General features: G+C 41.6%; 1 protein-coding gene across 8 annotated transcripts in view; it reads left to right on the top strand.

Annotated features, from left to right (window-relative positions):
• Positions 1-21,120, top strand: part of PLXNB2 (plexin B2) — a 269,974-nt gene that overhangs the window by 105,315 nt on the left and 143,539 nt on the right. The gene's annotated exons all lie outside the window — the stretch shown is intronic.

The following is a 21,120-nucleotide window of genomic DNA, read 5'->3' as shown; positions in this document are numbered from 1 at the left end:
AGGTATGCCAGGGAAAAATGGGAAATCTTTGCCTGCAAGAGAAGTGAACCTCACTTACTTAGAGTGATGTCTAATAGCTAGATTTGTAGATGCCAACTAGCTCTTTAGAAAGATCATTTCCAGTAAAATATACGGGGGCGGAGGGGGAGGCTACCAGAAAGCTGGAGCAAATTTTGGAGAATGCCAAGCCATGTGTCTCTCATCCTGTTCCCTTCACCTGAATTTCTTAGCTAGATTAGATTAGATTTTTTGTAGAAGCTGGAAATAAACTAGTAAGTAAACAATACTCTAAATAGATAATTTTCTTCCATTTGCATCTAAAGTATATATAGCATAGCAGGTCTCACTGGGAAGGAAAGGGGGTGGGAAGTGCAGGCAATTTAAGCAAGTTAAGTTTTTCCTTTCTGAATTGAAGTATCTTTACTCTTTTTTTTCATTTCCATATGTGCTGATTTATTATTTTTTTTTTAGTTGATGTCCATATGCTTCTCGTCATTGTACTATTCAAGTACCTCTTGTTCTCGATCTTCCTTCACCCCTCTTCTGCCTATTTTCTATCTTTATGCTCTTTTCTTTGAAATCGCACATCCTGCTGGATAACATGTTGCCATAAACCAGCCGCACAGCCCTCGTTCCTTTCAGAAAGGCAATGTCACAATGCTCTGGACAGGGACACTCTCTTTTATTTTCCTCTAGCAGGAAAAGTACAACTCCAACAGATGCAGGTTGATTCAAGAGTGAGAACATGGAGGTACTGGGTCTCAGTGGCAGTACCAGCCCTGCTCATTGGTGCCCCTTCAAATGCTGGGTGAAGCATGTAGCCACTCAGTGCCCTCGAGTCACCTGGGAGGAGCCTTGCGTCACGTTAATCAATTCCCTTTTGTTTGGCAGCCGCCTTCGCTGGAGTATGACCATACTTTGTCAGTCAACATAGCGTTATTAATAGCTAATGTTGAAATGGGTATACTCCAAGTCAAGTTAAATACCTTTAATGCTTAATACTGAACATTGTAAAATGCCTTACCAGCAAAAACGTGCTGATCTCTTTTTTTCACATACGGCAATGCTGATCTCCTGAATTGCGCTGAACATGCTACCGCTTAAATGATGCTATAGATCATTAAATAGTCAGACACAGTAGGGTGTCCAGGACCCTGGCCAGCCTTGGGCAGGGCTGAGGTTAGGACTCCCTGGTTTCTGGGATGAAGGACCTCATGGGGCAGGAAGGAAAGGAGGGCAGTTCACATGGGCGTAAAACACACACTGCCTGCCCAAATTTTTAATTCAGATTGCTAGGCATCTCCACAGCAGACGTGATACATGGGTGTGTGGTAACCACATTCCATAAGTCAAGTTTGTTTGCAGTTTTAGATGCTGCTTTCACTTGTCAGATGGCTTTGAAACCTCTGTCTCTGCTGGAACACCCTGTGCGAGGGTAGCCTTCATGCTCCTCTGTCAGTTCGTCTCCTTATTTTGTAGTTAACAGAAATTCCTCCCCATTTCTGTATCTGCCACTGGAAAAGTGCACAATAAGCTGCGTCCTCCTCGTCCTGCTTGGTGTGCTTGTGCCATGCTGTTGTGGATTTTCACCCCTCCGCCAGGTAAGCGTGCAGGAACTGCAGCTCCAAGAGCAATTTTGTCAACTCTCAGGCGTAAAGCCAGAGGGCAAACACCTTATCAGTATTTTCCCTATCGTTTAGCAACAGGGTGCCCTTTCCCCTACCCTCCCATAACCAGTTCTGGCACCAGTTTCTCAAAGGGCGTGGTGGATGGGAACCTCTGGTAGAAGAAAACACACTGACTATCTAATCGTAATTACATAGTAGCAGAGAATGTATATTTCACCTATAGATTGAGAAGCAAAATATACCATGATATTTAAAATAAACTGCATCTCATTTCAGTCAATTGAACAATCTCTTTTTAAATAAGCATTAAGTTTTCATTACTTTTAAGATGCATGAAGCATTACAGTCAGTCATCTTAAATGACTTTACTTTCCTCCCGGTCTTCTCTTCTTTGTAGGTATTAGCTTTTCTATGTGAAAACTAAGACTTTCTCAGCAGAAAGGTGCTGCATTGAAGTTCTTCAGCTGAAAGTGTATGTTCTAGTTATCAGCTCCATTAAAATTTTTAAATGGTCAATGGGTTTATGATTAGATTTCAGATTACATTAATCATTCACTGACTCCAGAATGCAAACTGATCTGTATTTTTGTTAAGAGCTTATGTAGCTACTGAAAACTTGTTTCCCAAAGAGTTTTTAAGAGGAAAAGGCTATGTAGTGCAGTGTCTGCATCTCAAGTTTTGCTTGAGGACAAAAGAAGGGGGGTTGTTTTTTTAAAAAGGTAGAGTGAATCAAGTATAACTCTTGATACATGATTCTCTTATATGTGTTAGATCTTGTATGTCCTGTATCTTAAAATGACATTGGATATATTCTTGTTGTGTGGCTTTTTTGAGGTTTATTGGGGTTTTTTTCTTTGCTCTAATGAGAGCAGTATACTCTGTTTCTACAAATCCGCAGTTAAACAGATTTCGTGCCAGAGCATCATGGAGAATAAAGATGATGGAGTAAGAAGCTACTCTTTAATCACAGCAGCTATGCAATACGTGGGTGGGGGATCCATGTCTCCTCCTCAATGCAAAGAGAGGCTGCAATCCGGTGGGAAATCTCAGCCACCGTGAAATCGCAAAACCTCTGGCTGCACCCTGCGTTTCCTCGTTCCACCTCTTGAATCAACTTGTGACCTTGTCTCTGTAGAGCTGCTACTTGTTGCCATGCCCAGCTGTGCCTACAGCCTGCAAAGTCCCTCTGGGGCAGGGGGGTTAGTCTTGTCCTCCTCACTGGAGGACAGGAATTGCTGAGGAAAGTCACTCCTGGTTGCATTCTTGGTAACGCACTATCTTCTCATTCAACTGTCTGGTCACACCTGATTTAGCATGGTGTTTTTATTTGGAAAAGGAAAGGGCTGAAGGACGTCACATACTTTTCAGATCCCTAGGTCTGTCTGTCACCCTGGCAAGTTTTCTTGGGTTTTTGGTTGGTTTCCTTTTTTTTTCTTTCATTTGTAAATTGTATTTGCTGACGGTCTAATGTAATCTGCAAGAGTTTTGTTTGTATTGTGCACAATAGGTAGAAAAGGAGCCTTATTTCAGAAGTAGATCCTCATTGTTGTATATGTCGTTAAGGTTAAAACATTTCTGCTTACAGAATAACTTTGTGGATTTGATTTATTCCCTTTCAACCATGCTGAGAGACTTCGATCAGTGATGGAATCTCAGTACATTTGAACAATACTATTTTGTCCAAGTCTCTAAAATAGGCTTTTGGTAACTTTCACACTTTATAAGTAAAGCTTTTAATTTTTACTCTTGCTAGGCAATAAAACTTTGCAGAAGAATGTGAGGTAATTGCATGGATGGGTTGATTTGGAGCTAGATAATTTCATGGTTTGTTCACTTGGTTAGAGAGTAGGAGAGATGAGGATGAGAAAAACAGAGAGAAGGTGCTTTAAAATACACTTTTCAAATTTCTTGCCTAATAGTGGCTGGCACTGGTGTTTGAGTAGAGATACATAATTTGGATGTGCATAACTTTACTGCAGTGGTTTTGTAGACACTTCTATTTTGGAAGATATTTGTGTTTGATAGGTCTTTTCTGACAGTTTTCCTGACTTCTTTCTGATGCAGCTTCATTTGGAAGTTCCTTGTTTTCATTTTGGGCTTTTTCCCCACTAAAAATACTGTGGCAAGTAATAACCACAAAAAAGCTTCTTTTGAAAACTCTCTTCCTTGAGCTATTAAGAGTTTGAGTAATGTTGTTTATCACTTACATGAAACGCAGGATGGAAATTATATTTTTGTATCCAGGGATTGTTGCAGGAGTTTGTTTTTAAAACAGTTTGCTGTGGTCACTGCAGATGTTAAAAACTAAATCTGCCACCCTTTTCAACTCGGGTGATAAGGGTTCAAATTTTACTTGGTTGGAAACTCAGTTGTTTTGATTCATTCCAGGGATGAAAACTCGTGCTGGGAAAGCATGTCATTTCCTGTTTAAAAAAAGGCTTGGGTTAGCAAAAGGTCTTCCAGACGAAGCTTAGAAATGTTGCTGTGTAGTTGTCAGTCGACGAGGGGGATAATCGCGACTTCAGCCAGCAACATAGTATTGCTCTGACGTAGTTTTGGAGTTCTTTAAGGGTGAAGTTGACTTAAAAGAGCATCAGGGCTTGTCAGGGCTGACATCTCAGCATGGCAGGCTGGGGCGGTGAGTTTGGGTAGGGATTATTCATGCCACTGAGCACTTAGACTCGCGTGAGCAGGCTCACCCTAAGGAATGAGAGTGACAAGCCAGAGCGGAGCAGGGGGTAGCCATGGCAGTGCTGGAAGCCTGAAGCTGCAGGAACTGAGCACGTGTGATGCTTTTTCTGCAGCCGATGCTCTTAGAGCTCCAAAATAGACACCTCAAGATGTGTTTAGGTAGGCTGGATTTGCTCACGTGTTGCACGTGGGATGTCTGAATGGCAGTCTTGCCAGTGCTGCATTTCACTTATTCTTCAGTTCAGCACAGAATTTTGAAGCTCTTTGAACCATGGTGATAGTGGAAAGGAATTGGTCCTTCTGTCGTGACAGTTTAAATTTTTTTGTTCTCTGTAGTATTACATAGTAAAACCCTTCCCCCAGCCTCCTTCCCTCTGCTCCCCTGCCACCCAAACTATATTAGGAAAATTTTAAAAGAATACAGGGACTTTCGAGTTTGTCTAAATGTCTGCAGTAATAATAATTAAATCTGAGCAGAGAGGAAAAAACGTGAATCTGCCAGTTTTCTAAACACCCTGAACAAACTCATTTGTCAGACTGAGAAATGTGGAATACCCCTATGGCTGAGCAAAAAGTCAACAAGTTAATTCCTTAAGTAAGACAGGTGTGGGTATTTTTTTTTTTCTTTATAGAACAACTATGCTGCCTACATTTATCCTCCAGCCATGGGCTGAATTCCTTTGTAATGAAGTGAAACTGTTCAGATCCTGTTTTACCTGTTCTTCAACTTCCTATTTCACTTTTCTTTTGCTCCTAATCTTTTTTTATGCATGTTTTACTCTTGTTCAGAACATGATAGTAACATAAGCAAATAAATCCCCTTAGCAAAAAAACTAGTGCACATGGTTTGTAGTTGTTGCTTTTAGCACGAATTTGCAGTCCTGAACTTCTGGTGGTTACTTCTGTTCTAGTAGTCACCCAGTTCAAGCTGTGTTTAGACTTAAAGCTACGTACAAAATGTTGCCATCAAACACTGCATTACCAAAATAGTTGAAATCAGCTGGAAAACTGTGACTCTTTAGGATATTCAGATTGGTATTCATGACATCTGTGCCACTTGTTTATGTTTCTTCTTTTTGTTGGTCTTTCAGACACTGGCTGGAGGGGTTCAAGTCACTGAGATGCACATCTTAGAATGGGGTTTTTGGAGAGTGTGTCCATGTCTCTGTCTGTCCATGTGTGCGTGCATGTGTTTCAAGTTTCCAGCACTAGGATGCTATAATTGCTATAGTATTAATTGCTATATAATTGCTAGTATTTCTTTAGGCTTGCTGCAGTATTTCTTTATTGTGGTCCTTTGGCACTCATCTTTCCAAACTCTGTAAAATGGTCCCACTTCCTCCTCTGTACAGCAGCTCAAGCTGTCAGGACAGGTTTTCTACTCTAGCGTAGCAAAACCATGTAACCTGTACTGGGATACAGAGCAGGAGGAAGAGAAACGCAGTATTGGGAAGAAAGGGAGTTTCAGTCAAAGCCCTGGGCCCTGCTGAGTGGAGGAGTACAAGTAATTTTCATTTATTATTCATGTTGTTTGAGCTTTAGTTTTACTTCAGGCCTTGTTGATAAGAAATTTTGAATACGTGCACTTGTAAGTTAGTTAGGAAGTTTGTTATCCTCCCAGATAGCCAGCAGCTAAGAGTGTCTCTTGCCTGGCTGAACTGATCCTTTAGGAATACATTTCCTAGAGCTGACCTCAGAAGTGGGTCTCTCGAATGATGTCATCATCATCTGCCTGCAGACAGGAATAACAGGAGGCAATCTTGGGCTGCTGACAGGGCACCTACAATATATCTGTCTGAACAGCGAAGTCATCCATAAATTACTTCTGAGCTGCCTAAAACATGTGTAATGTGGGGGGGAGCAGGGGCAGAGAGGTGACTTGCCGGGTGCTTTCACACACCCCTGCTCCCTGCTGTTTGGGTTCTGTTGGTGACCTGAAAAGGCCTTTTCTCCTCCCAGTTCTTGGGAGCACCCAGAACCCTTGCACCGCTCCCTTCGCTGTCTTGTCCCCAGCATGGGGAGGGACTACGAATGTCCCAGCTGTGGTGCCTGACCCGCTCAGGGGGGATCTTTTACAGCTTCTAACACCACAGCCTCTCCAAAAGTGCTTGCTGTGCTTCTGCTCGCTCGGTACACATGTTGCGAGAACACTTTTGTTCACTCATCCTTCAGTGTGCATTGGGATCAGCTTTTTCAAGTAAATCGAAGCCATAAGGACTAAAAATCGATCTTTGCTGAGCGAGCACTGTGGGCTGCCCGACATGCGTGCCAGGGATCGAGCGTGCCCTTTAAGAAATGCATGAAATATCCCTGTGCATTTGACAGTGCCAAACACTTCAGTGTCTGTCTCCATTTTCCCTCCAGATCATCCTTCCAAATAGCTTGCTTGACACAAAAAAGGATGAAGTTAGCTTGAAGCCTGACTTGGAGTCAAAGTATATGTATCCTGCCATGTCTGGCACCAGTGGGGCACATCAGTTGTTGCTCCACCGATCCCCAAAATCTACAGCCTACAGAGTGGCAGCACCACCATCAGTGCCCCAACGTGGGCTCCTAGCTGCTGTTCCCAGACCTGTAATTTCTCCTCTGTCCACCATATCCACATAGCTACTCCTCTGGCCCATTTCCAGCCTGGATCACGCCAAGCTGGTCTGAGCTCCTTGGTGAAGTAATAGGTAAGGAATGTTACACACACTTAAGTTTCTCCTACTGGCAGGGAGGCTCTCTTCTCTGTTTGTTGCTTGCCTAGGAATTACCCAGCACACTTATACCTGCCTTTTTTAAGCTCTGACTGTCACCACGTGGGCTCTCCTACATTTTACAACCTGCTGCAGACTGAGTCAGCCAAGGGATCCTGGCCAGCAGCAGAGCATTGCTCAAGTTTATGCTACAGCTGCCATTACCACAGCACATAGGAGCCCCCTAAGTCTCTCCTAGAAATGTCCGGCATCCCTCTAGCATTTTTACAAGCTTCCCCCTTAGGCAAAAAAAGAAGTAGGATGATGCAGTAATGCTGAGCCGATAGACACAGCTGAGACAGGAAAGACAAGTTCAGCCTGCAACTCAGCAGAGCGGTGGTTTTCACTTAGCATCTTGATTGGCATTACTGTAGTTGTATATTTACATCATATGTCAGTGGGATTTTGAACATGCTTGCCTTCAGACAGAAGTTCTCATTTGTTAATTGCCTGCTTTCCATGTTTTGGGACTGAAATACGTGCAGAGTTTTTGGAAAAGAGATTGCCTGCTACAAGTGGGTCTGTGTGCTTATTACACTGTCTGGAAGGGAGCTTAGTTGGATATTATTTTGAAATTAAAAACTGGTGGGTGGGGGGAGGAGAAAAATTTGTTTCTTTCTCCCTGCTCCATTCCTCCCGGTTCCCTAACATCTATCTACACCCTGGATTTCCAGCTTTTTTGGGTTTGAGTGTTCCTGCTATTCAGCTTTTCTTTAGTTTGCTTCTGTTTCATTGTAGAAACAGGGGGGTTTCCCAAACTTTTTCTTCTTTTTATGTCACCTAACAAAACTAATTGTTGTGGGAGGATCTATGCAACAACTCCCAGATTTCTGCTACTGTGCAGCATCATCCCTATACTCTTTCACCACAAAAGGCAGGAAGAAAAAAAGTGAACTAAACCAAAGGGAGGCTTGTAACTGAGAGACCAGAGCTGGAATTTGCAAGCTAATGAGTAATCTCCCTAAGTACTTGCCTACTCCTAATTACATCTAGATGAGATTCTTGGATTGCTTGGGGCAGGCATATATTCTTTAAGTGCCTTGCACGGCTGTGTCGTAAGAGAATAATTCTGAGATACGTGTAACTAGTGAGATGTATCTACCCAGAATTAAATTTGGCTTCTGTGTTCTGGTTTTGGGGGAGGCCACAACAGCTTGAAGATAATAGTCAACCCGAGGATACTGCAGATTTTTGCAGCAAAATCATCACGTGCTTTATTCCACTTGCCCTCATGGAAAAGCTTCAAGGTCTCTGAGGCTCTTGGCTCTGCACTGTTCTGAAAGTATATGTATTTAATATAGGGCAAATGCTGTGCATGTCTCATTGGGGCCCTGTTAAAGTATTAAAGAATGAATGATGGTGGTGCTTTAAAGAAAGTCGGCATCAGTCCTTCTGTTGGCAAGTTTTTGCTGAGCCTGTTCCCGCCTTCCTTAATTGTTACTGTGTCTGTATTGTAAGAGGCAGTCCCTCCTAAGCGCTCTCATACCCTGAGCGAACACATTTCTCCACCCAAAACTTGTTGTGACACATCTGGTTTATATTGAGACTGCTGGGTTTCTGTTAAGCCCTGCAGCATAGAGGAGTCTTTGAGACATTTATTCTGCATTCCAGCTTGGAGCTATTTGCTAGGGGGAGAGAAAGCAATGCTGTGTCTTTCATTTAAGAAAAAAAAAAAAGACCAAAAAAAAAAAGACAAAGAAAAACTACCTTTCGGAATGCAGCTTGCCTTTCGTTGTAACCCACATGGAGGTGAAGGCTGTAAAGTTGTCAGAGCCAGGGCTCAGCCTCCAGGATGGAATAACAGTGTTGCTGTGGTCAGCAGGGTATCTTAGTATTTCTCCTACATCTTCCAAGGTAGTTTGTTTTCTAGTTAACACTCACTGCTCTATTTTCTGGGTTTGGTTTGGTTTTGGGTTTTTTTTGTTTTGCTTCAAGGCCTGCCTTTGGCTGTGGTGGACTGTCTCTTAGAGTATAGATTTCCTATAGTATCACTGGAATATATAGTTCATATTTAACTCCTGAGGAGAGACCTCATGCATCGTTGTCACTCGCAAGGGCATTCTTACTTTGCAAAATAATTTTCTGGAGTTAATGAGAGGTGATGTGGCCACTGGCACATCCTAGTTGGCTCTCCTAATGAAAAATGGATGTTTTAAGTGGTGACACAAATTCTAGGTAGGCGTTACCTTTCACTTTCATTTGCATATTGTTTTTCTTCAGTCTTATAAATCATGTAAGTACTATTGAAGATTTAACATATTTATCCTTCTGTTAGAGAAACAAACAAAAAGTACCCATTAAAGCAGTTCCAGTGAGAACTGATATTGTTATAGAATGTTTTGTTCCTAATTATTTTGTTGCAGGCTGCAAACACTAAAATACTTCCTGTTGAAAATTGTTGCTAACTTAAAGTTCTCTTTAATATTTAGGAGTGCAATTCTTGGTAGCTTCTGACTTAACTAGGGCTAATTATCCTTCTTGCCAAACACTTTTTTTCCCAGTCCTTTCTGTCCTGCCTTTAGATGGTATGTCAGCAAAAACCTAGTAATATCATTTGAATTAAGCTTGCTGGAGGGGAGTAGAATGAGAAAGCAAATTTTTCATTTAATTTCATAGGGTTTTTTCCAAGAGTGATATTATGTGCAAAGTAATAAAATCACTAGCTTTTAATTAAATTAAAACAATAGTTTGCCTAAATTATAACTACATAATTTTAAAGTAGCTATATGTGTTAAGCTTCCCTTTTAATTACGAATCAATCCAGAACGCTTCCTGTAACATGGCAAACACTGACATAAATTCATTCCATAAACACCTACGGGTGATGCAAATAGACTGTTTCTCCATTTCTGTTGTGTGCACTTTAGTTATATTTAATTCATTGTATTCTTAGATTCCTGCTGTCTCTCAGCCCCTTCTGACTCGTTTGCACAATATTTCAAAATATATTTGATAGTCTCTCTCAAAGGCAAGCCGCAGCCTCTGTGAGGTATGGTGATGTTCCACCTAGGAAAACTTTTCATAGGTAGGGGTCTAAGCACCAAAATAAAGTGGTCACATTAGACCTTAATTTTAGCCGTCTTCTGATTCCTCAGTGTCTTTTCTTAATCAATATTAAATAGATACCTCTTCTCCTCACTTGTCATTTAAGCTCTTTGTTCTTCACTGTTTGCTTGAATTGGTCCTACATAAGGTCCAGATGAAAAATCTCACACCGCATTTGCCTTCCATGTGCTTACACTGCAATCACTTTTTCACACGGATATACATAAGAGCAAGCTTGTGAATGCAGAAAAAGGTAATCCTGCAAATTCTTTTTGTCAGATATTCTGTTCCTTCTGTCTTGTAGGGCATAACTGTCCTTTTGTCATGGTCTGGTGGATGAGCCCAGCTCGCTGGCTGGCCTGGCAGGCAAGGCGAAGGTGCCAGACACTGTAAAGCAGGGAGAGAAACTGTGGCAGAAACACCTGCTCCTTGAAGGCCCACCAAACGAGCACCCCAAAGACACCGGTCATTAATGAATAAGCTTGTTAGCCCTCTTCCACCACTAAAGCTACCCTTCATGAAAGGTTTATAGCTCCTTTTTGAGAACATTGTTAAGCTAAGCTAAGTAAACTCCACGGAGTTGCATCTGAATGTCCTTGCTGAAAGTGGTGTGTATCTGCAGTGCTCTTTCTTTCAGAGAGGATGCTTTGTTGCTCTTTGTCAAAGAAATTTCCATTAAAAAAAAAAAGAGTGGAAGGAATAAGGGAAGATCTTTAATCTACTGGGGGTTGTTTATAGATCTGAAAATAGTATAGGGGACTTAAATCCTAGGTCCAGGAGGAAGCACAACAAACAGGAGGGTACATTATTTCTTCTGCATGAGAGTAAGAACCTAAATCACTCTGTGCTCTTTCAGAAGTCTGGAGATATCTTTTATTTTAATGAGAAGCATATAGGCTTTTGTGTGTGCTCAAATGCGCAGAATAAATTGAAACTTGCTTTCTGTGTGCTGTCACACATTGCGCCTGGAATGTGGTTGTGCTTCTGGCCTGGTGAGATCAGGTTGAGGGGGTTTTTTTGTTCACACATAAGGGTAATTCATTCTTCATCATCAATTGAACTCAAGCATTTTCAAGCCAGCTGCCAATTGTGATACATGCGCAACTGGCTTTGTGATGTATTCTTTTGTCCCCGTGGTAAGAAATTGTGAGTGCTAGTCTGGTGACCTTAACCTTTTTGGAGGTAAAAATGAGTCCCTTGTTTGTCTAGACTAAAGTTTTCACTAAAATTTTAAATTTTTATTCTTACTTTCCTATTTTTTTCTGTTATCTGAGAGTAATGTCCTTCCTCTATGTGTATGAACTTTGTATAGCCTAGCAAAAGCAAGTAAATGCATTTGTAGATCTTGGTACCAGACACCAAAATTTTCTTGTTGGCTTTCACCAATACGGTCATCCAATACGGTGGTGTGTTCATAACAGCTTTCAGAGGGGAGTATGAAAGGGGATACATCCGTACCCAAGCCAGAAAAAGTCGCTATTAAAAGAAAACGTACTTGAGGGTTTCAGTTTTGCTCAGTGCCATCCTCCTTTGGGGTTTTTTTCCTGCCTTATAAATTTTGACGGTAAGGAGGAGACTGTGCAATAACATCATTATCCTAAATGGGTAGGTGTGGGGTTCCTTCTCTTTTTAAGAGCTTTAAAATGTCAAAAATTATTATTTTGATATATGGCTTAAACTCGTTGAACATTGGCACTTCAAACTATCACTAAGAGTGAATCACCCTTATAGCCGGTGTTGCATACTTTGAGGATAACAAAACGATTCATGGTGTTGTGAAATGTTTTAGGGGTCTCATTGTCTGTCTTCTTTTCTGCATGTTCATGTGTGTTCCTCCTGTTCAGAAATGCTTCTTTCTGAGCTTCAGGTTGTGTTAGAGAAAATGGCTTGTGTCTGTTGTACTGAACTGCTGTATGGGAATGAAATATTTGGAAACAGCGCGGTTTGTTTCATTGACAAAACATGTTAAGAGAGAATTGCGGAGAAAGAGCTGGTGTACCCACTGTTACTTGGTTAGCTTTTCTTTATTACAAAGTGGGCCAAAGCAGTTATTTTCAGTTTGGGTAGATTTTAGATCCTTTGGTATGAGTAACGTTCCTGAAATCTTAAAAAGAGAAAGGGGGGTGGCAGAATGGAAGGGGGGTGACAGAATGGAGGTTCTTGGCTGCTTCCCTCCATCCCTTTGTGGAACACTGAAGTGACCCACTTTTGCGTGTTACAGGGGTGGAATATATTGGGTCTGCATGGCAAGGTTTTGGTAACGGAGTGGCTACAACTGTGGCTTTTGTGAGAAACTGCTAGAAGCTTCCCCTATGTCCAACAGAGCCAATGCTAGCTGGCTTCAAGACGGACTCACCACTGGCCAAGGGCGAGCCCATCAGTGACAGTGCTAGCACCTCTAGGAGAACAGATTTAAGAAGAGGGAAAAAAACCTGCACAACAGAAACTGCAGTGGGAGAGAGGAGTGAGAATATGTGAGAGAAACAACTCCACAGACCCCAAAGTCAGTGAAGAAGGATAGGGATGAGGTGCGCCAGGTGCCAGAACAGAAGTTCCCCTGCAGCCTGTGGGGAAGACCCTGGTGAGGCAGGCTGTCCCCCTGCAGCCCAGGGAGGTCCACGGTGGAGCAAATATCCACCTGCAGCCTGTGGAGGACCCCACAACAGAGCAGGTGGGTGCCCGAAGGAGTCTGTGACCCTGTGGGAAGTCCATGCTGGAGCAGGCACCTGGCAGGACCTGTGGACCAGTGGAGAGAGGAGCCCACGCTGGAGCAGGTTTTCTGGCAGGACTTGTGACCCCGTGGGGGACCCACGCTGGAGCAGTCTGTGCCTGAAGGACTGCAGCCCATAGGAAGGGACCCATGCTGGAGCAGTTTGTGAAGAACTACAGCCCATGGGAAGGACTCATGTTAGAGAAGTTCATGGAGAACTGTCTCCCGTGGAAGGGACCCCACACTGGTGGAGCAGGGGAAGAGTGTGAGGAGTCCTGCTCCTGAGGAGGAAGGAGCAGCAGAGACAACCTGTGATGAACTGACCCCAACCCCCATTCCCTGTCCCCCTGTGCTGCTGGAGGGGAGGAGGTAGAGAATTCAGGAGTGAAGCTGTGCCCAGGAAGAAGGGCAGGGGTGGGGGGAAGGTGTTTTAAGATTTAGTTTTATTTCTCATTACCCTACTGTGATTTGATTGGCAATAAATTAAGTTAATTTTCCCCAAGCTGAGTCTGTTTTGCCCGTGACGGTAATTGGTGAGTGATCTCTCCCTGTCCTTATCTTGACCCACAAGCCCTTTGTTATATTTTCTGTCCCCTGACTAGTTGAGGAAGGGGGGAGTGAGTGAGTGAGTGGCTGTGTGGTGCTTAGTTGCTGGCTGGGGTTAGACCACAACAGTTGCAAACCCCAGTGATTCGTGTTTATGCTTGAGCAATGTGAAACAAATGAGTATTGGCCTGGAGTTGCGTCTCACAGGGGGTCCTGCATTACCAGCCAGGATTGCTGATATTTATGGAGTTGGAGGTGTTGGTTAAGGCTTAATTTGGAATAGTTTTCTCTCACTGCCTTATGTATTTAAATACGGGGGGGTAGGGGAGGCGGCAGGCGGGGATTGGTCAGAATTATTTTTTTCCTGTGGTTAAAAGGGAAGGGCTAGTGTAGTATTCCAGTGTTGTGGTTTAGCTTTTACTGCTACACCACTGAATATACCCAAAGAAAGATAGTGTGAAACATAGGAACAGCTTGTCAACCTGCCTACCAAACCATTTTGAAATATACATCTGAAGTTTAAAATCTGTTTTATTATGCTCTATTTGTAGCTACCAAATCTAGAAAGTTAGCAGCCTTTCATACGTTAAGAGGGTAAAATTGATGTGTCCCAAGAATCTGAAGTCAGTGTTGCAGTACTAAAGGCCTAGCCAAAATATTGAGCTTTTTACATGACTATCAAAGATTTTTGTTGGTTTGGGATTTTATAACTCTTTATTATTCCTTCTTCCATGGTATTCCATTATAGACTTTGGGGTGGGGTTTCTTCTGGAAATTGGACCGCCTTGTACTTTTCAAATATTTTTTCTTTTTTTTTTTCCCCCCTGTGATATATTGCCTTGGTCACCAGCTAAGAATGGAATAGATGCTCATGTTAGTCTAGCATGAAAAGTTGACATCTGTTGGGCTTTAAAGCAGATTTCCAAGTAAACCATAGAAAATCTGTAATCCTAATAAGAGGATAAACTTGACATAATCACTACTTTATTTTTTCTAATTTATTGGATGATAATTTAGTGGAACATGCCAAAAAAAGGGGGGCTAAGGAAAATGTAATGGCTACATTAACAAGATAGGTGATAGCCAGCTTCATTATTCTGATATGAACAGGTCTTGCAAATCTATAGTGTAATGCCCTGATCTGTGAGTGATACTGAAGACTGGAGTCAAATATGGAGAGTTTTCTTTCTTCCACATTGCCAGTATTTAGAAGGAATAGTAACCCAAATACCTCTAGGAATCCAGATGAAGAGCTGGATGAGGAAAGTGCTGAGAGATGAAAGTGCAGACAATATGGAAAATACATGATCACCCTTAGAAGAACACCATTCTTGGCTGGTCCATAGGCAGCACCATGCTTGTGCACCCTGTGCATGGGCTTCCCTCTGCAACTGGTAGAGGAGAGCGTGGGATCTTAGAGGATTCTGTGGGATCTAGTAATGAAGTGGGGGATTGTAAACTTCCTTTCCTCCCTATCCTCCTAAACTTGTGGGCTCTTTACTCAATTTGGGGTATGGTAGAACGAGATGTTATTCAAGTGGAGTGGCAATAACTGGGTAAGAAGGGAACAAATGGTATTCCTGAGGGTATTCATGCAAGGGTGCTGCTAGCTCTTGATGTTTGCCCAAGTCAATTATATATATTTCTATGTACTGAAAAACCTGCTTTAAAGGGAGAGGTTGGGATTTTCAAATCCTAGGTGTACTTTGAGATCTGCCACAGCAAAGTACTGAAAACTAGCTAGTATTAAAGATAGGCCTGCAAATCTTCTTTTTCATCTTCTTTCACCTCTCCTGGAAGTGAGGAGCAGCTCCTTCTGGCTACCTAACACCCTTTGAACAAGATTAATTTCACTCTAGTGTTGTAGTTTCCCATACACAAATGTGGACCACTCCCTGTGAAATGACATACAGCCACAAGACGTTCTGATGAAGACTGTCAGTGGGATTGTAAACTTCCCACCTCTGATTTCTCTTTTTTCACAGTTTCCTTTTGAAATGTTTCCTTCTTGGGAACTTTTAAGTGTCTGAATGCATCAGCAGTGACTTTCATTTCACCTCCTCAAGTATCTTCTTATAGCAACATCTGGGAAATTCATTTAATTTACTTCAATGTGAAATTACTTTCAATTTGTCAGACATCAGCTTTTTACTTTAAGTGTTTGACTCCCAAGTGAAGCACATATCATTACTGATATTATTTCAAGAGTTAAAGTTTGTGTAACTAATATTCTAAAACTCAGCCAAATCCAAATATTTTTATGACCATGCTTTAATAGATCCTCTGATTACTTTATGATAAAGAGAGATAAGTATATAGTATATGACAGTGTTGTGTTGATTTTTACAGCAACATTGTCTTTCTCAGTCAAAAAGCACTGTTGTAATAAAACTCGGGAAAAAGAAACTAGGCAGATCTGGTTTGCTTTGCATTTTCTACTGACAGGTTCTTAGTGCTTTGGAATGGGTTATAGGAGAGGTAACAGCAGGATGTGGCCTGTATGTAATTTCTGAACATTTTGGGTGTAGGCAATGCAAACACCCATATAAGTCCTCCCAGGAAACTATCTGTCTTAATGTTATATTATGCAGTTTCATCTTCTGCTTCCTCTATTATTCCACCATTTTTTTCCCCCTATTATGCACATCGCCATAGTACATGAGTATCTACTGCATAATCTTTTCCTCACCTCTCCTAGAAGTATGCATTCATAGAGTGGAAATTAATTTGGCATGAAACGCAAACAGTAAATAAGAATTAATGTTTGAGCTTACCTAAGCAGTGGAGGATATACACAATATAAAGCAGTACTGTCACCCTAACTGTACGTAGCAACAAGTAGTACCCTAACAGCAAAATAACCAGCCTTGTGCATTACTCTTTGCCAGTCAGCTGTAGTCTTTGCTTACACCCTATAATACTGTGATTCTTTCCATAGAGCTTGGCCGTTGTCAATTAGCAGCTGACAGAGGAAGGGATTGGGAGATGATGAGACATTGGTTTTCCCTCCCTGTTTTTCCTCCCATACCCATCTCCCCCACCCATACGAAAGGGTGCAAAGCAAGGTGCTGGAGTGAAGCAGCCACATCTCGAAGGACCTGTGACTCCCAGGAAGGCAAGAGGCAGATGGGATTATACTCGATTACATCATCACACATACAAGGACATCAGTGAAAAAGTAGAGGATTCAAATGCCCTAATTTTCACTGTATTGCTATATTTCTATTGTGTGTGTGACAGGCAGAATTCCCTCATGAACAGCTCTAAGCCCCATCCACAAAACCCTGAAATAGCACTGACTCTTGTCCAAGAGGTTTAATACTACCTGTTGTCATGATACTTGTTTTCTTGATAATGACACTGGCAACGGGATATCCATTGTCTTCACCCTTTCAAGGGATGCTGTTCCCAAGTTTTGACCTTCTCTAACAGCTCAGCCAATATATTGGGCTTTCCTTCTGAAGAACCTCTCCTCTCTCCCTTCCAAACAAGAAAAGTAATAAGCCTCTTCGCCCGGACAGTGGATTAAAGCCACTTAAACCTTTACCGGCCTATCAAAGTAGTAAGGAATTTAGATGAAGATTATCAATTTACATAAACCAGTGCTGTATTTATTAATATATATGTGTGTGTTTGTGTGTGTGTATAATTAAGTGAGCCAGTGCAATACATGAGAAGTGAATGAGAAGGTGCTCCATAACAAGGGTGTCGATGATTGTTGAATATGTGCGGTGAAACAGGAGTACTTTTGAACACGCCTGAAATTTGGAAAGTACATATCCACTCAGCAGTGTTAGTTGCATCATTGTGTTTAGATTACTTGTTTAATTTCGAGTTAATTATTGAATTCATGTTGAAAAACAGTCTGCTCATCTGCTTCTCCTCAAAGTCTCAGAGAGGTTGAGTAAGTACAAAACAGCCATTTTGAGGAGTGATACTGAAGTGAAGGTAATTTTCTTACCTTTTAGCTCCTTCGTGGTAAGTACTGCTTATCCTTCAAGCAGGTGCACTGGAAGGTTCTGCCAGTAAATGCTGATGAGTTCTTCAAGGAGGGAAGTGATGAATGGAAGATACAACTACATAACCATTTAAAAATCTCTTTCTTCCAATTATGCTATGTGCAGCAAGGATTGTAAGCATCCACTGAAGATAAAATTTTCTGAGTTGCAGGGATTTATCAATTTATTGTATTTTTCTCCACTCCATGGAATCAGTGGGGAGGGTTAACTTTCACTTAGACTCAGCCATCATTTTTCACCAGTGCCATCACCCCCATTCTCCATCCAAATGTACTGCTGAAATGTGGCAGGTGGTTTTGCAAGTAATTGCATGCTACTTCATTTCATTTTAAATGAAAGTATAGAGTACAGTGGCCTTCCTTTCTCATCACCGGCATACTTCACAGCCGTGTGGTATTGACTGAGAAGAGGCAGAAGAGTGGGCTCCCCTTTAAATTGCAAAGATGTGTTATCTTGCTGTATGTTCCCTTAGGAGCCAGTAACTTGATTTCTGGGCAATAAGCTTCTGACTCCAGCATTTTTTTCATGACAAAGAAAAAACCCCAATATATTTTTTAAATGTCCACAATAATTTTTTTTAATGGTAAAAGAAACTGAACATGGTTTTGAGTATTTAAAGTTAGCAGTGTCTATTCTGTGGATCATAGGCAAGTTTCTATTATGGTATAAATATGCTTGATCTCGTTCTGAGGCTGGTAACCATACTCTGGTAAAGGTGGTTTTTCTTTGGCCCCAGCTGTGCTAAATGCTATTATAATTAGCACGATGGTTAACTTAATCAGAGCACTTGGCTCAGGAGAGAGGTGTTACAGAGTGCACCATAATTAGCATTTTTATTCCTTTGATCCTGAGTGTGCTCTTTATTGACAGAAGTATCAAGAGCTGGGTTTTTTTTCTTTTAACACTTCAGGAGGTGGAAATATACGTGGCTGGTGAGATTACAAATTTATTAATGAGGGTTTTTTTTAAAAAATACAACCCTCCCAAAGGAAGTAGAAGAGAAAATGATCTGCATGTGTGGAAAAAATGGTTTCAGGCCTCAGTCTTCAGCACTGCGGCATTTGGGCAGGTATACAGCCAAGAAACACCTCCTGGCAGCCCTTTGCAGTTGTGTTGGACAATGCTAACAGCACCCTAACCATTTCCAGCATGCTGCTGTGACCACATGGCTGTTGTTTGGTTCTGTAGAAAAGGTGCCGCTTCCTTAAAGTGAGAAAGGGGAATGCCGAGAGTGTAGTCTGTTTGGCAAAAAAACCCGCCAAAGGCTTGGATAATGCTATAGCAGCTAAAAATTTACATACATGCCAGCTCTGGCCACTGAAACACAAGCATCCCACCCTACATGCCTAATAGCAGGTGGCAAAAGTGTGCAGCGGAGCAGATGACTGGTTCGGCTCATGAAAAAACATAACATTTATGCTGTCAGACAAAATGCTGAAGACTTCCAAACTTGCATCTGGCATCACCGCCCTGATTGCAGGGGAGGAGAGTCGAGACGCCAGGGAGGCTCTTCTCATGACACACCACCGAGCAGAGTGGTTGCTCACACTGCCAACAAACCTAGAATGTTAAAGATCAGGGACTTTTGGTAGATGCAGCTGCTGTCTGCCTTCCTGGGATAGCCTTGATAGACAAGGCTTGATAAACATGCTGTCCTCTTTGCCTACATTGCAGTGGGATACCTGTAACGTTTTGTGTCTCTAGCACATCCATGCTGAATTGGGTGTAGTTTGTCTCAGTTGGTTTTCAGCGCTTGTTCGGCAATCTGGAACAAGTTTTTTATGCACTTGTTTTTATTGACTTTGGGATGAGGTTAGCTCAGGTAGTGGTAGACACATCCTCCATATTCAACTTCTATATAGCCTCTGGAATTTTTAGTGTTGGTTTTAAAAAGAAGGTATAGCAATGTTTATAATGAAAAAAATGGGGAAAAAATAGTTGAGGTTCCCCTTGTAAGAGATCTTTGCAGGTTTTCACTGTTCCTTTATGTGTATCTGTCTCTTTGCAGTCCTTTACAAAGAGGAAGAGCTATCCCATGCCTGTGTTCTTGCAGTTCATTTGTATCTGCTTTGCCAGCAGAAAAATCATATGCTAATAGAGGCTGCAGAGAATGCAGCCATCATTAAGGGACTTCCTATGTTATCCTTGACTTCACTAGATTACTTTTATCTACTCAAGATGCATAAGTAATTTTTAAAACATTTATGTAACTAGGTTTTAGGTCAATAGCAGGTTAAACGGTTTATTTAAGTAATCTTTCCTGGCAGAAAGTATGTGGAAAGACCCTCTCTCAGTATTTTTACAAGATTATTTTCATATCAGCATTAAAGCAGCAAGCAGTCTCCTTGACAGTAGACTTGGAAGATACCCATTATTTGAAAGACATGATAAAAACAGTATAATCTTTTCCAATACCCACATAAAGCCAGCAATTGTCTGTTTCTGCCATTCCAGTTATTTATGTAATTATACTTAATGCCACACAGATTTGAGGAGAAAAAGAAATTGTTGCTGCTGTTTCTGATTAATATTTTTCCATCCTGAGATCATAAAAACAGTAAATGCCTCTTATGGTGGTAGAGAGAAGAAAGGACTATGGATTTGCAAACAATTCAGCAGAGGAGCTGAACCAGAGGGGAGAATGCCTTTTTTGAGTCTGTCTCCTGTCCACATAAAGGCATCATTCCTAAAGTTCACAGACTGCTAAGAAATGCTGCCATTGCATAATATCACTCCTGAGATGTTAATACCTTTATTAAACTAAAGCGTGCAGTAAATTTGCAGTGGATTTCCAAAGTATAGGATTTAACTAGCTTAAACCCGTATATATGCAGGTTATCCTGTTTTGCCCAGTTCTTCTGTGTCGCACTCCTGGTGAAACTATTTACCTGTTCAATGGCCAGCAAGTGTTTAAATACCAAAATACCTCCTGTACTGTCCTGCTTAGCCTAACTGGGTTGGCCAGAGTCAAGGAATTCTAGCTGGTAAGCCCCTGCCCTCCATCTAATCCTACATGCTGGAACGATCCAAGGCTGCTGGGTAATGCCCCTGGAAGGCACACCAGTGCTTTCAGGCTCCTGGATTAGAGGAGCTGCTTGGAAGCTTACAGACATCTTCTTGTCTTCAAATTCACTGCATTCACTTGCGCTCAGTCTCAGGTATTTGGGTTCCTTCTTCACAGTGTCTGAAGAGAAGGAAACTGGACATGTATCAATTCTACAGCAGAAGGCTGAAGTTAGAAGTTCAGAGTGGGTTCAGCAAAGTTGCTGTATTTATTTAAAGCAGATACAGGAAAAATTGGATTTTGTAGGCCCGCTCAAGAAATAAATATATGCTCATGGGTTTTACAATGTTATGATCACCTAGGTTGCTCAGCTGTAGTATTATACAGTTGTAGAAATTCACCACTTCACTCAGCCTGCAAGTTCTGCTTAAGCTAGATAATACCGTTTTAAAAAGACATCCAATCCCAATTTTTTTTAAGACTTTAGGTGGCGGCAAATTCACTGCATGTAAATGTAAAAGGCCCCAGTGACTTAATTGCATTCATTTCTAACACCTCCCCCTCATTTTTAGCCTGAATTTTGTCTCAAAGTTCCATTTTTCAGCTCTTTATCTTGTTATGCCCTTTATTAAATGTCTCTCACTAATATAAGTATTTATGGACTGTGATCAAGCCATTCTGAACTTTCTTTTTGTGAAAATAAATAGGCTGAACTACTTCTGACTCTTGCTTTAGGGCA

Source organism: Accipiter gentilis, chromosome 11 (genome assembly GCF_929443795.1).
Source record: "Accipiter gentilis chromosome 11, bAccGen1.1, whole genome shotgun sequence".
NCBI lineage: Eukaryota > Metazoa > Chordata > Aves > Accipitriformes > Accipitridae > Astur > Astur gentilis.
Note: the sequence above shows the minus strand (reverse complement) of the source record. Positions and strands in the feature narration are given on the sequence as shown.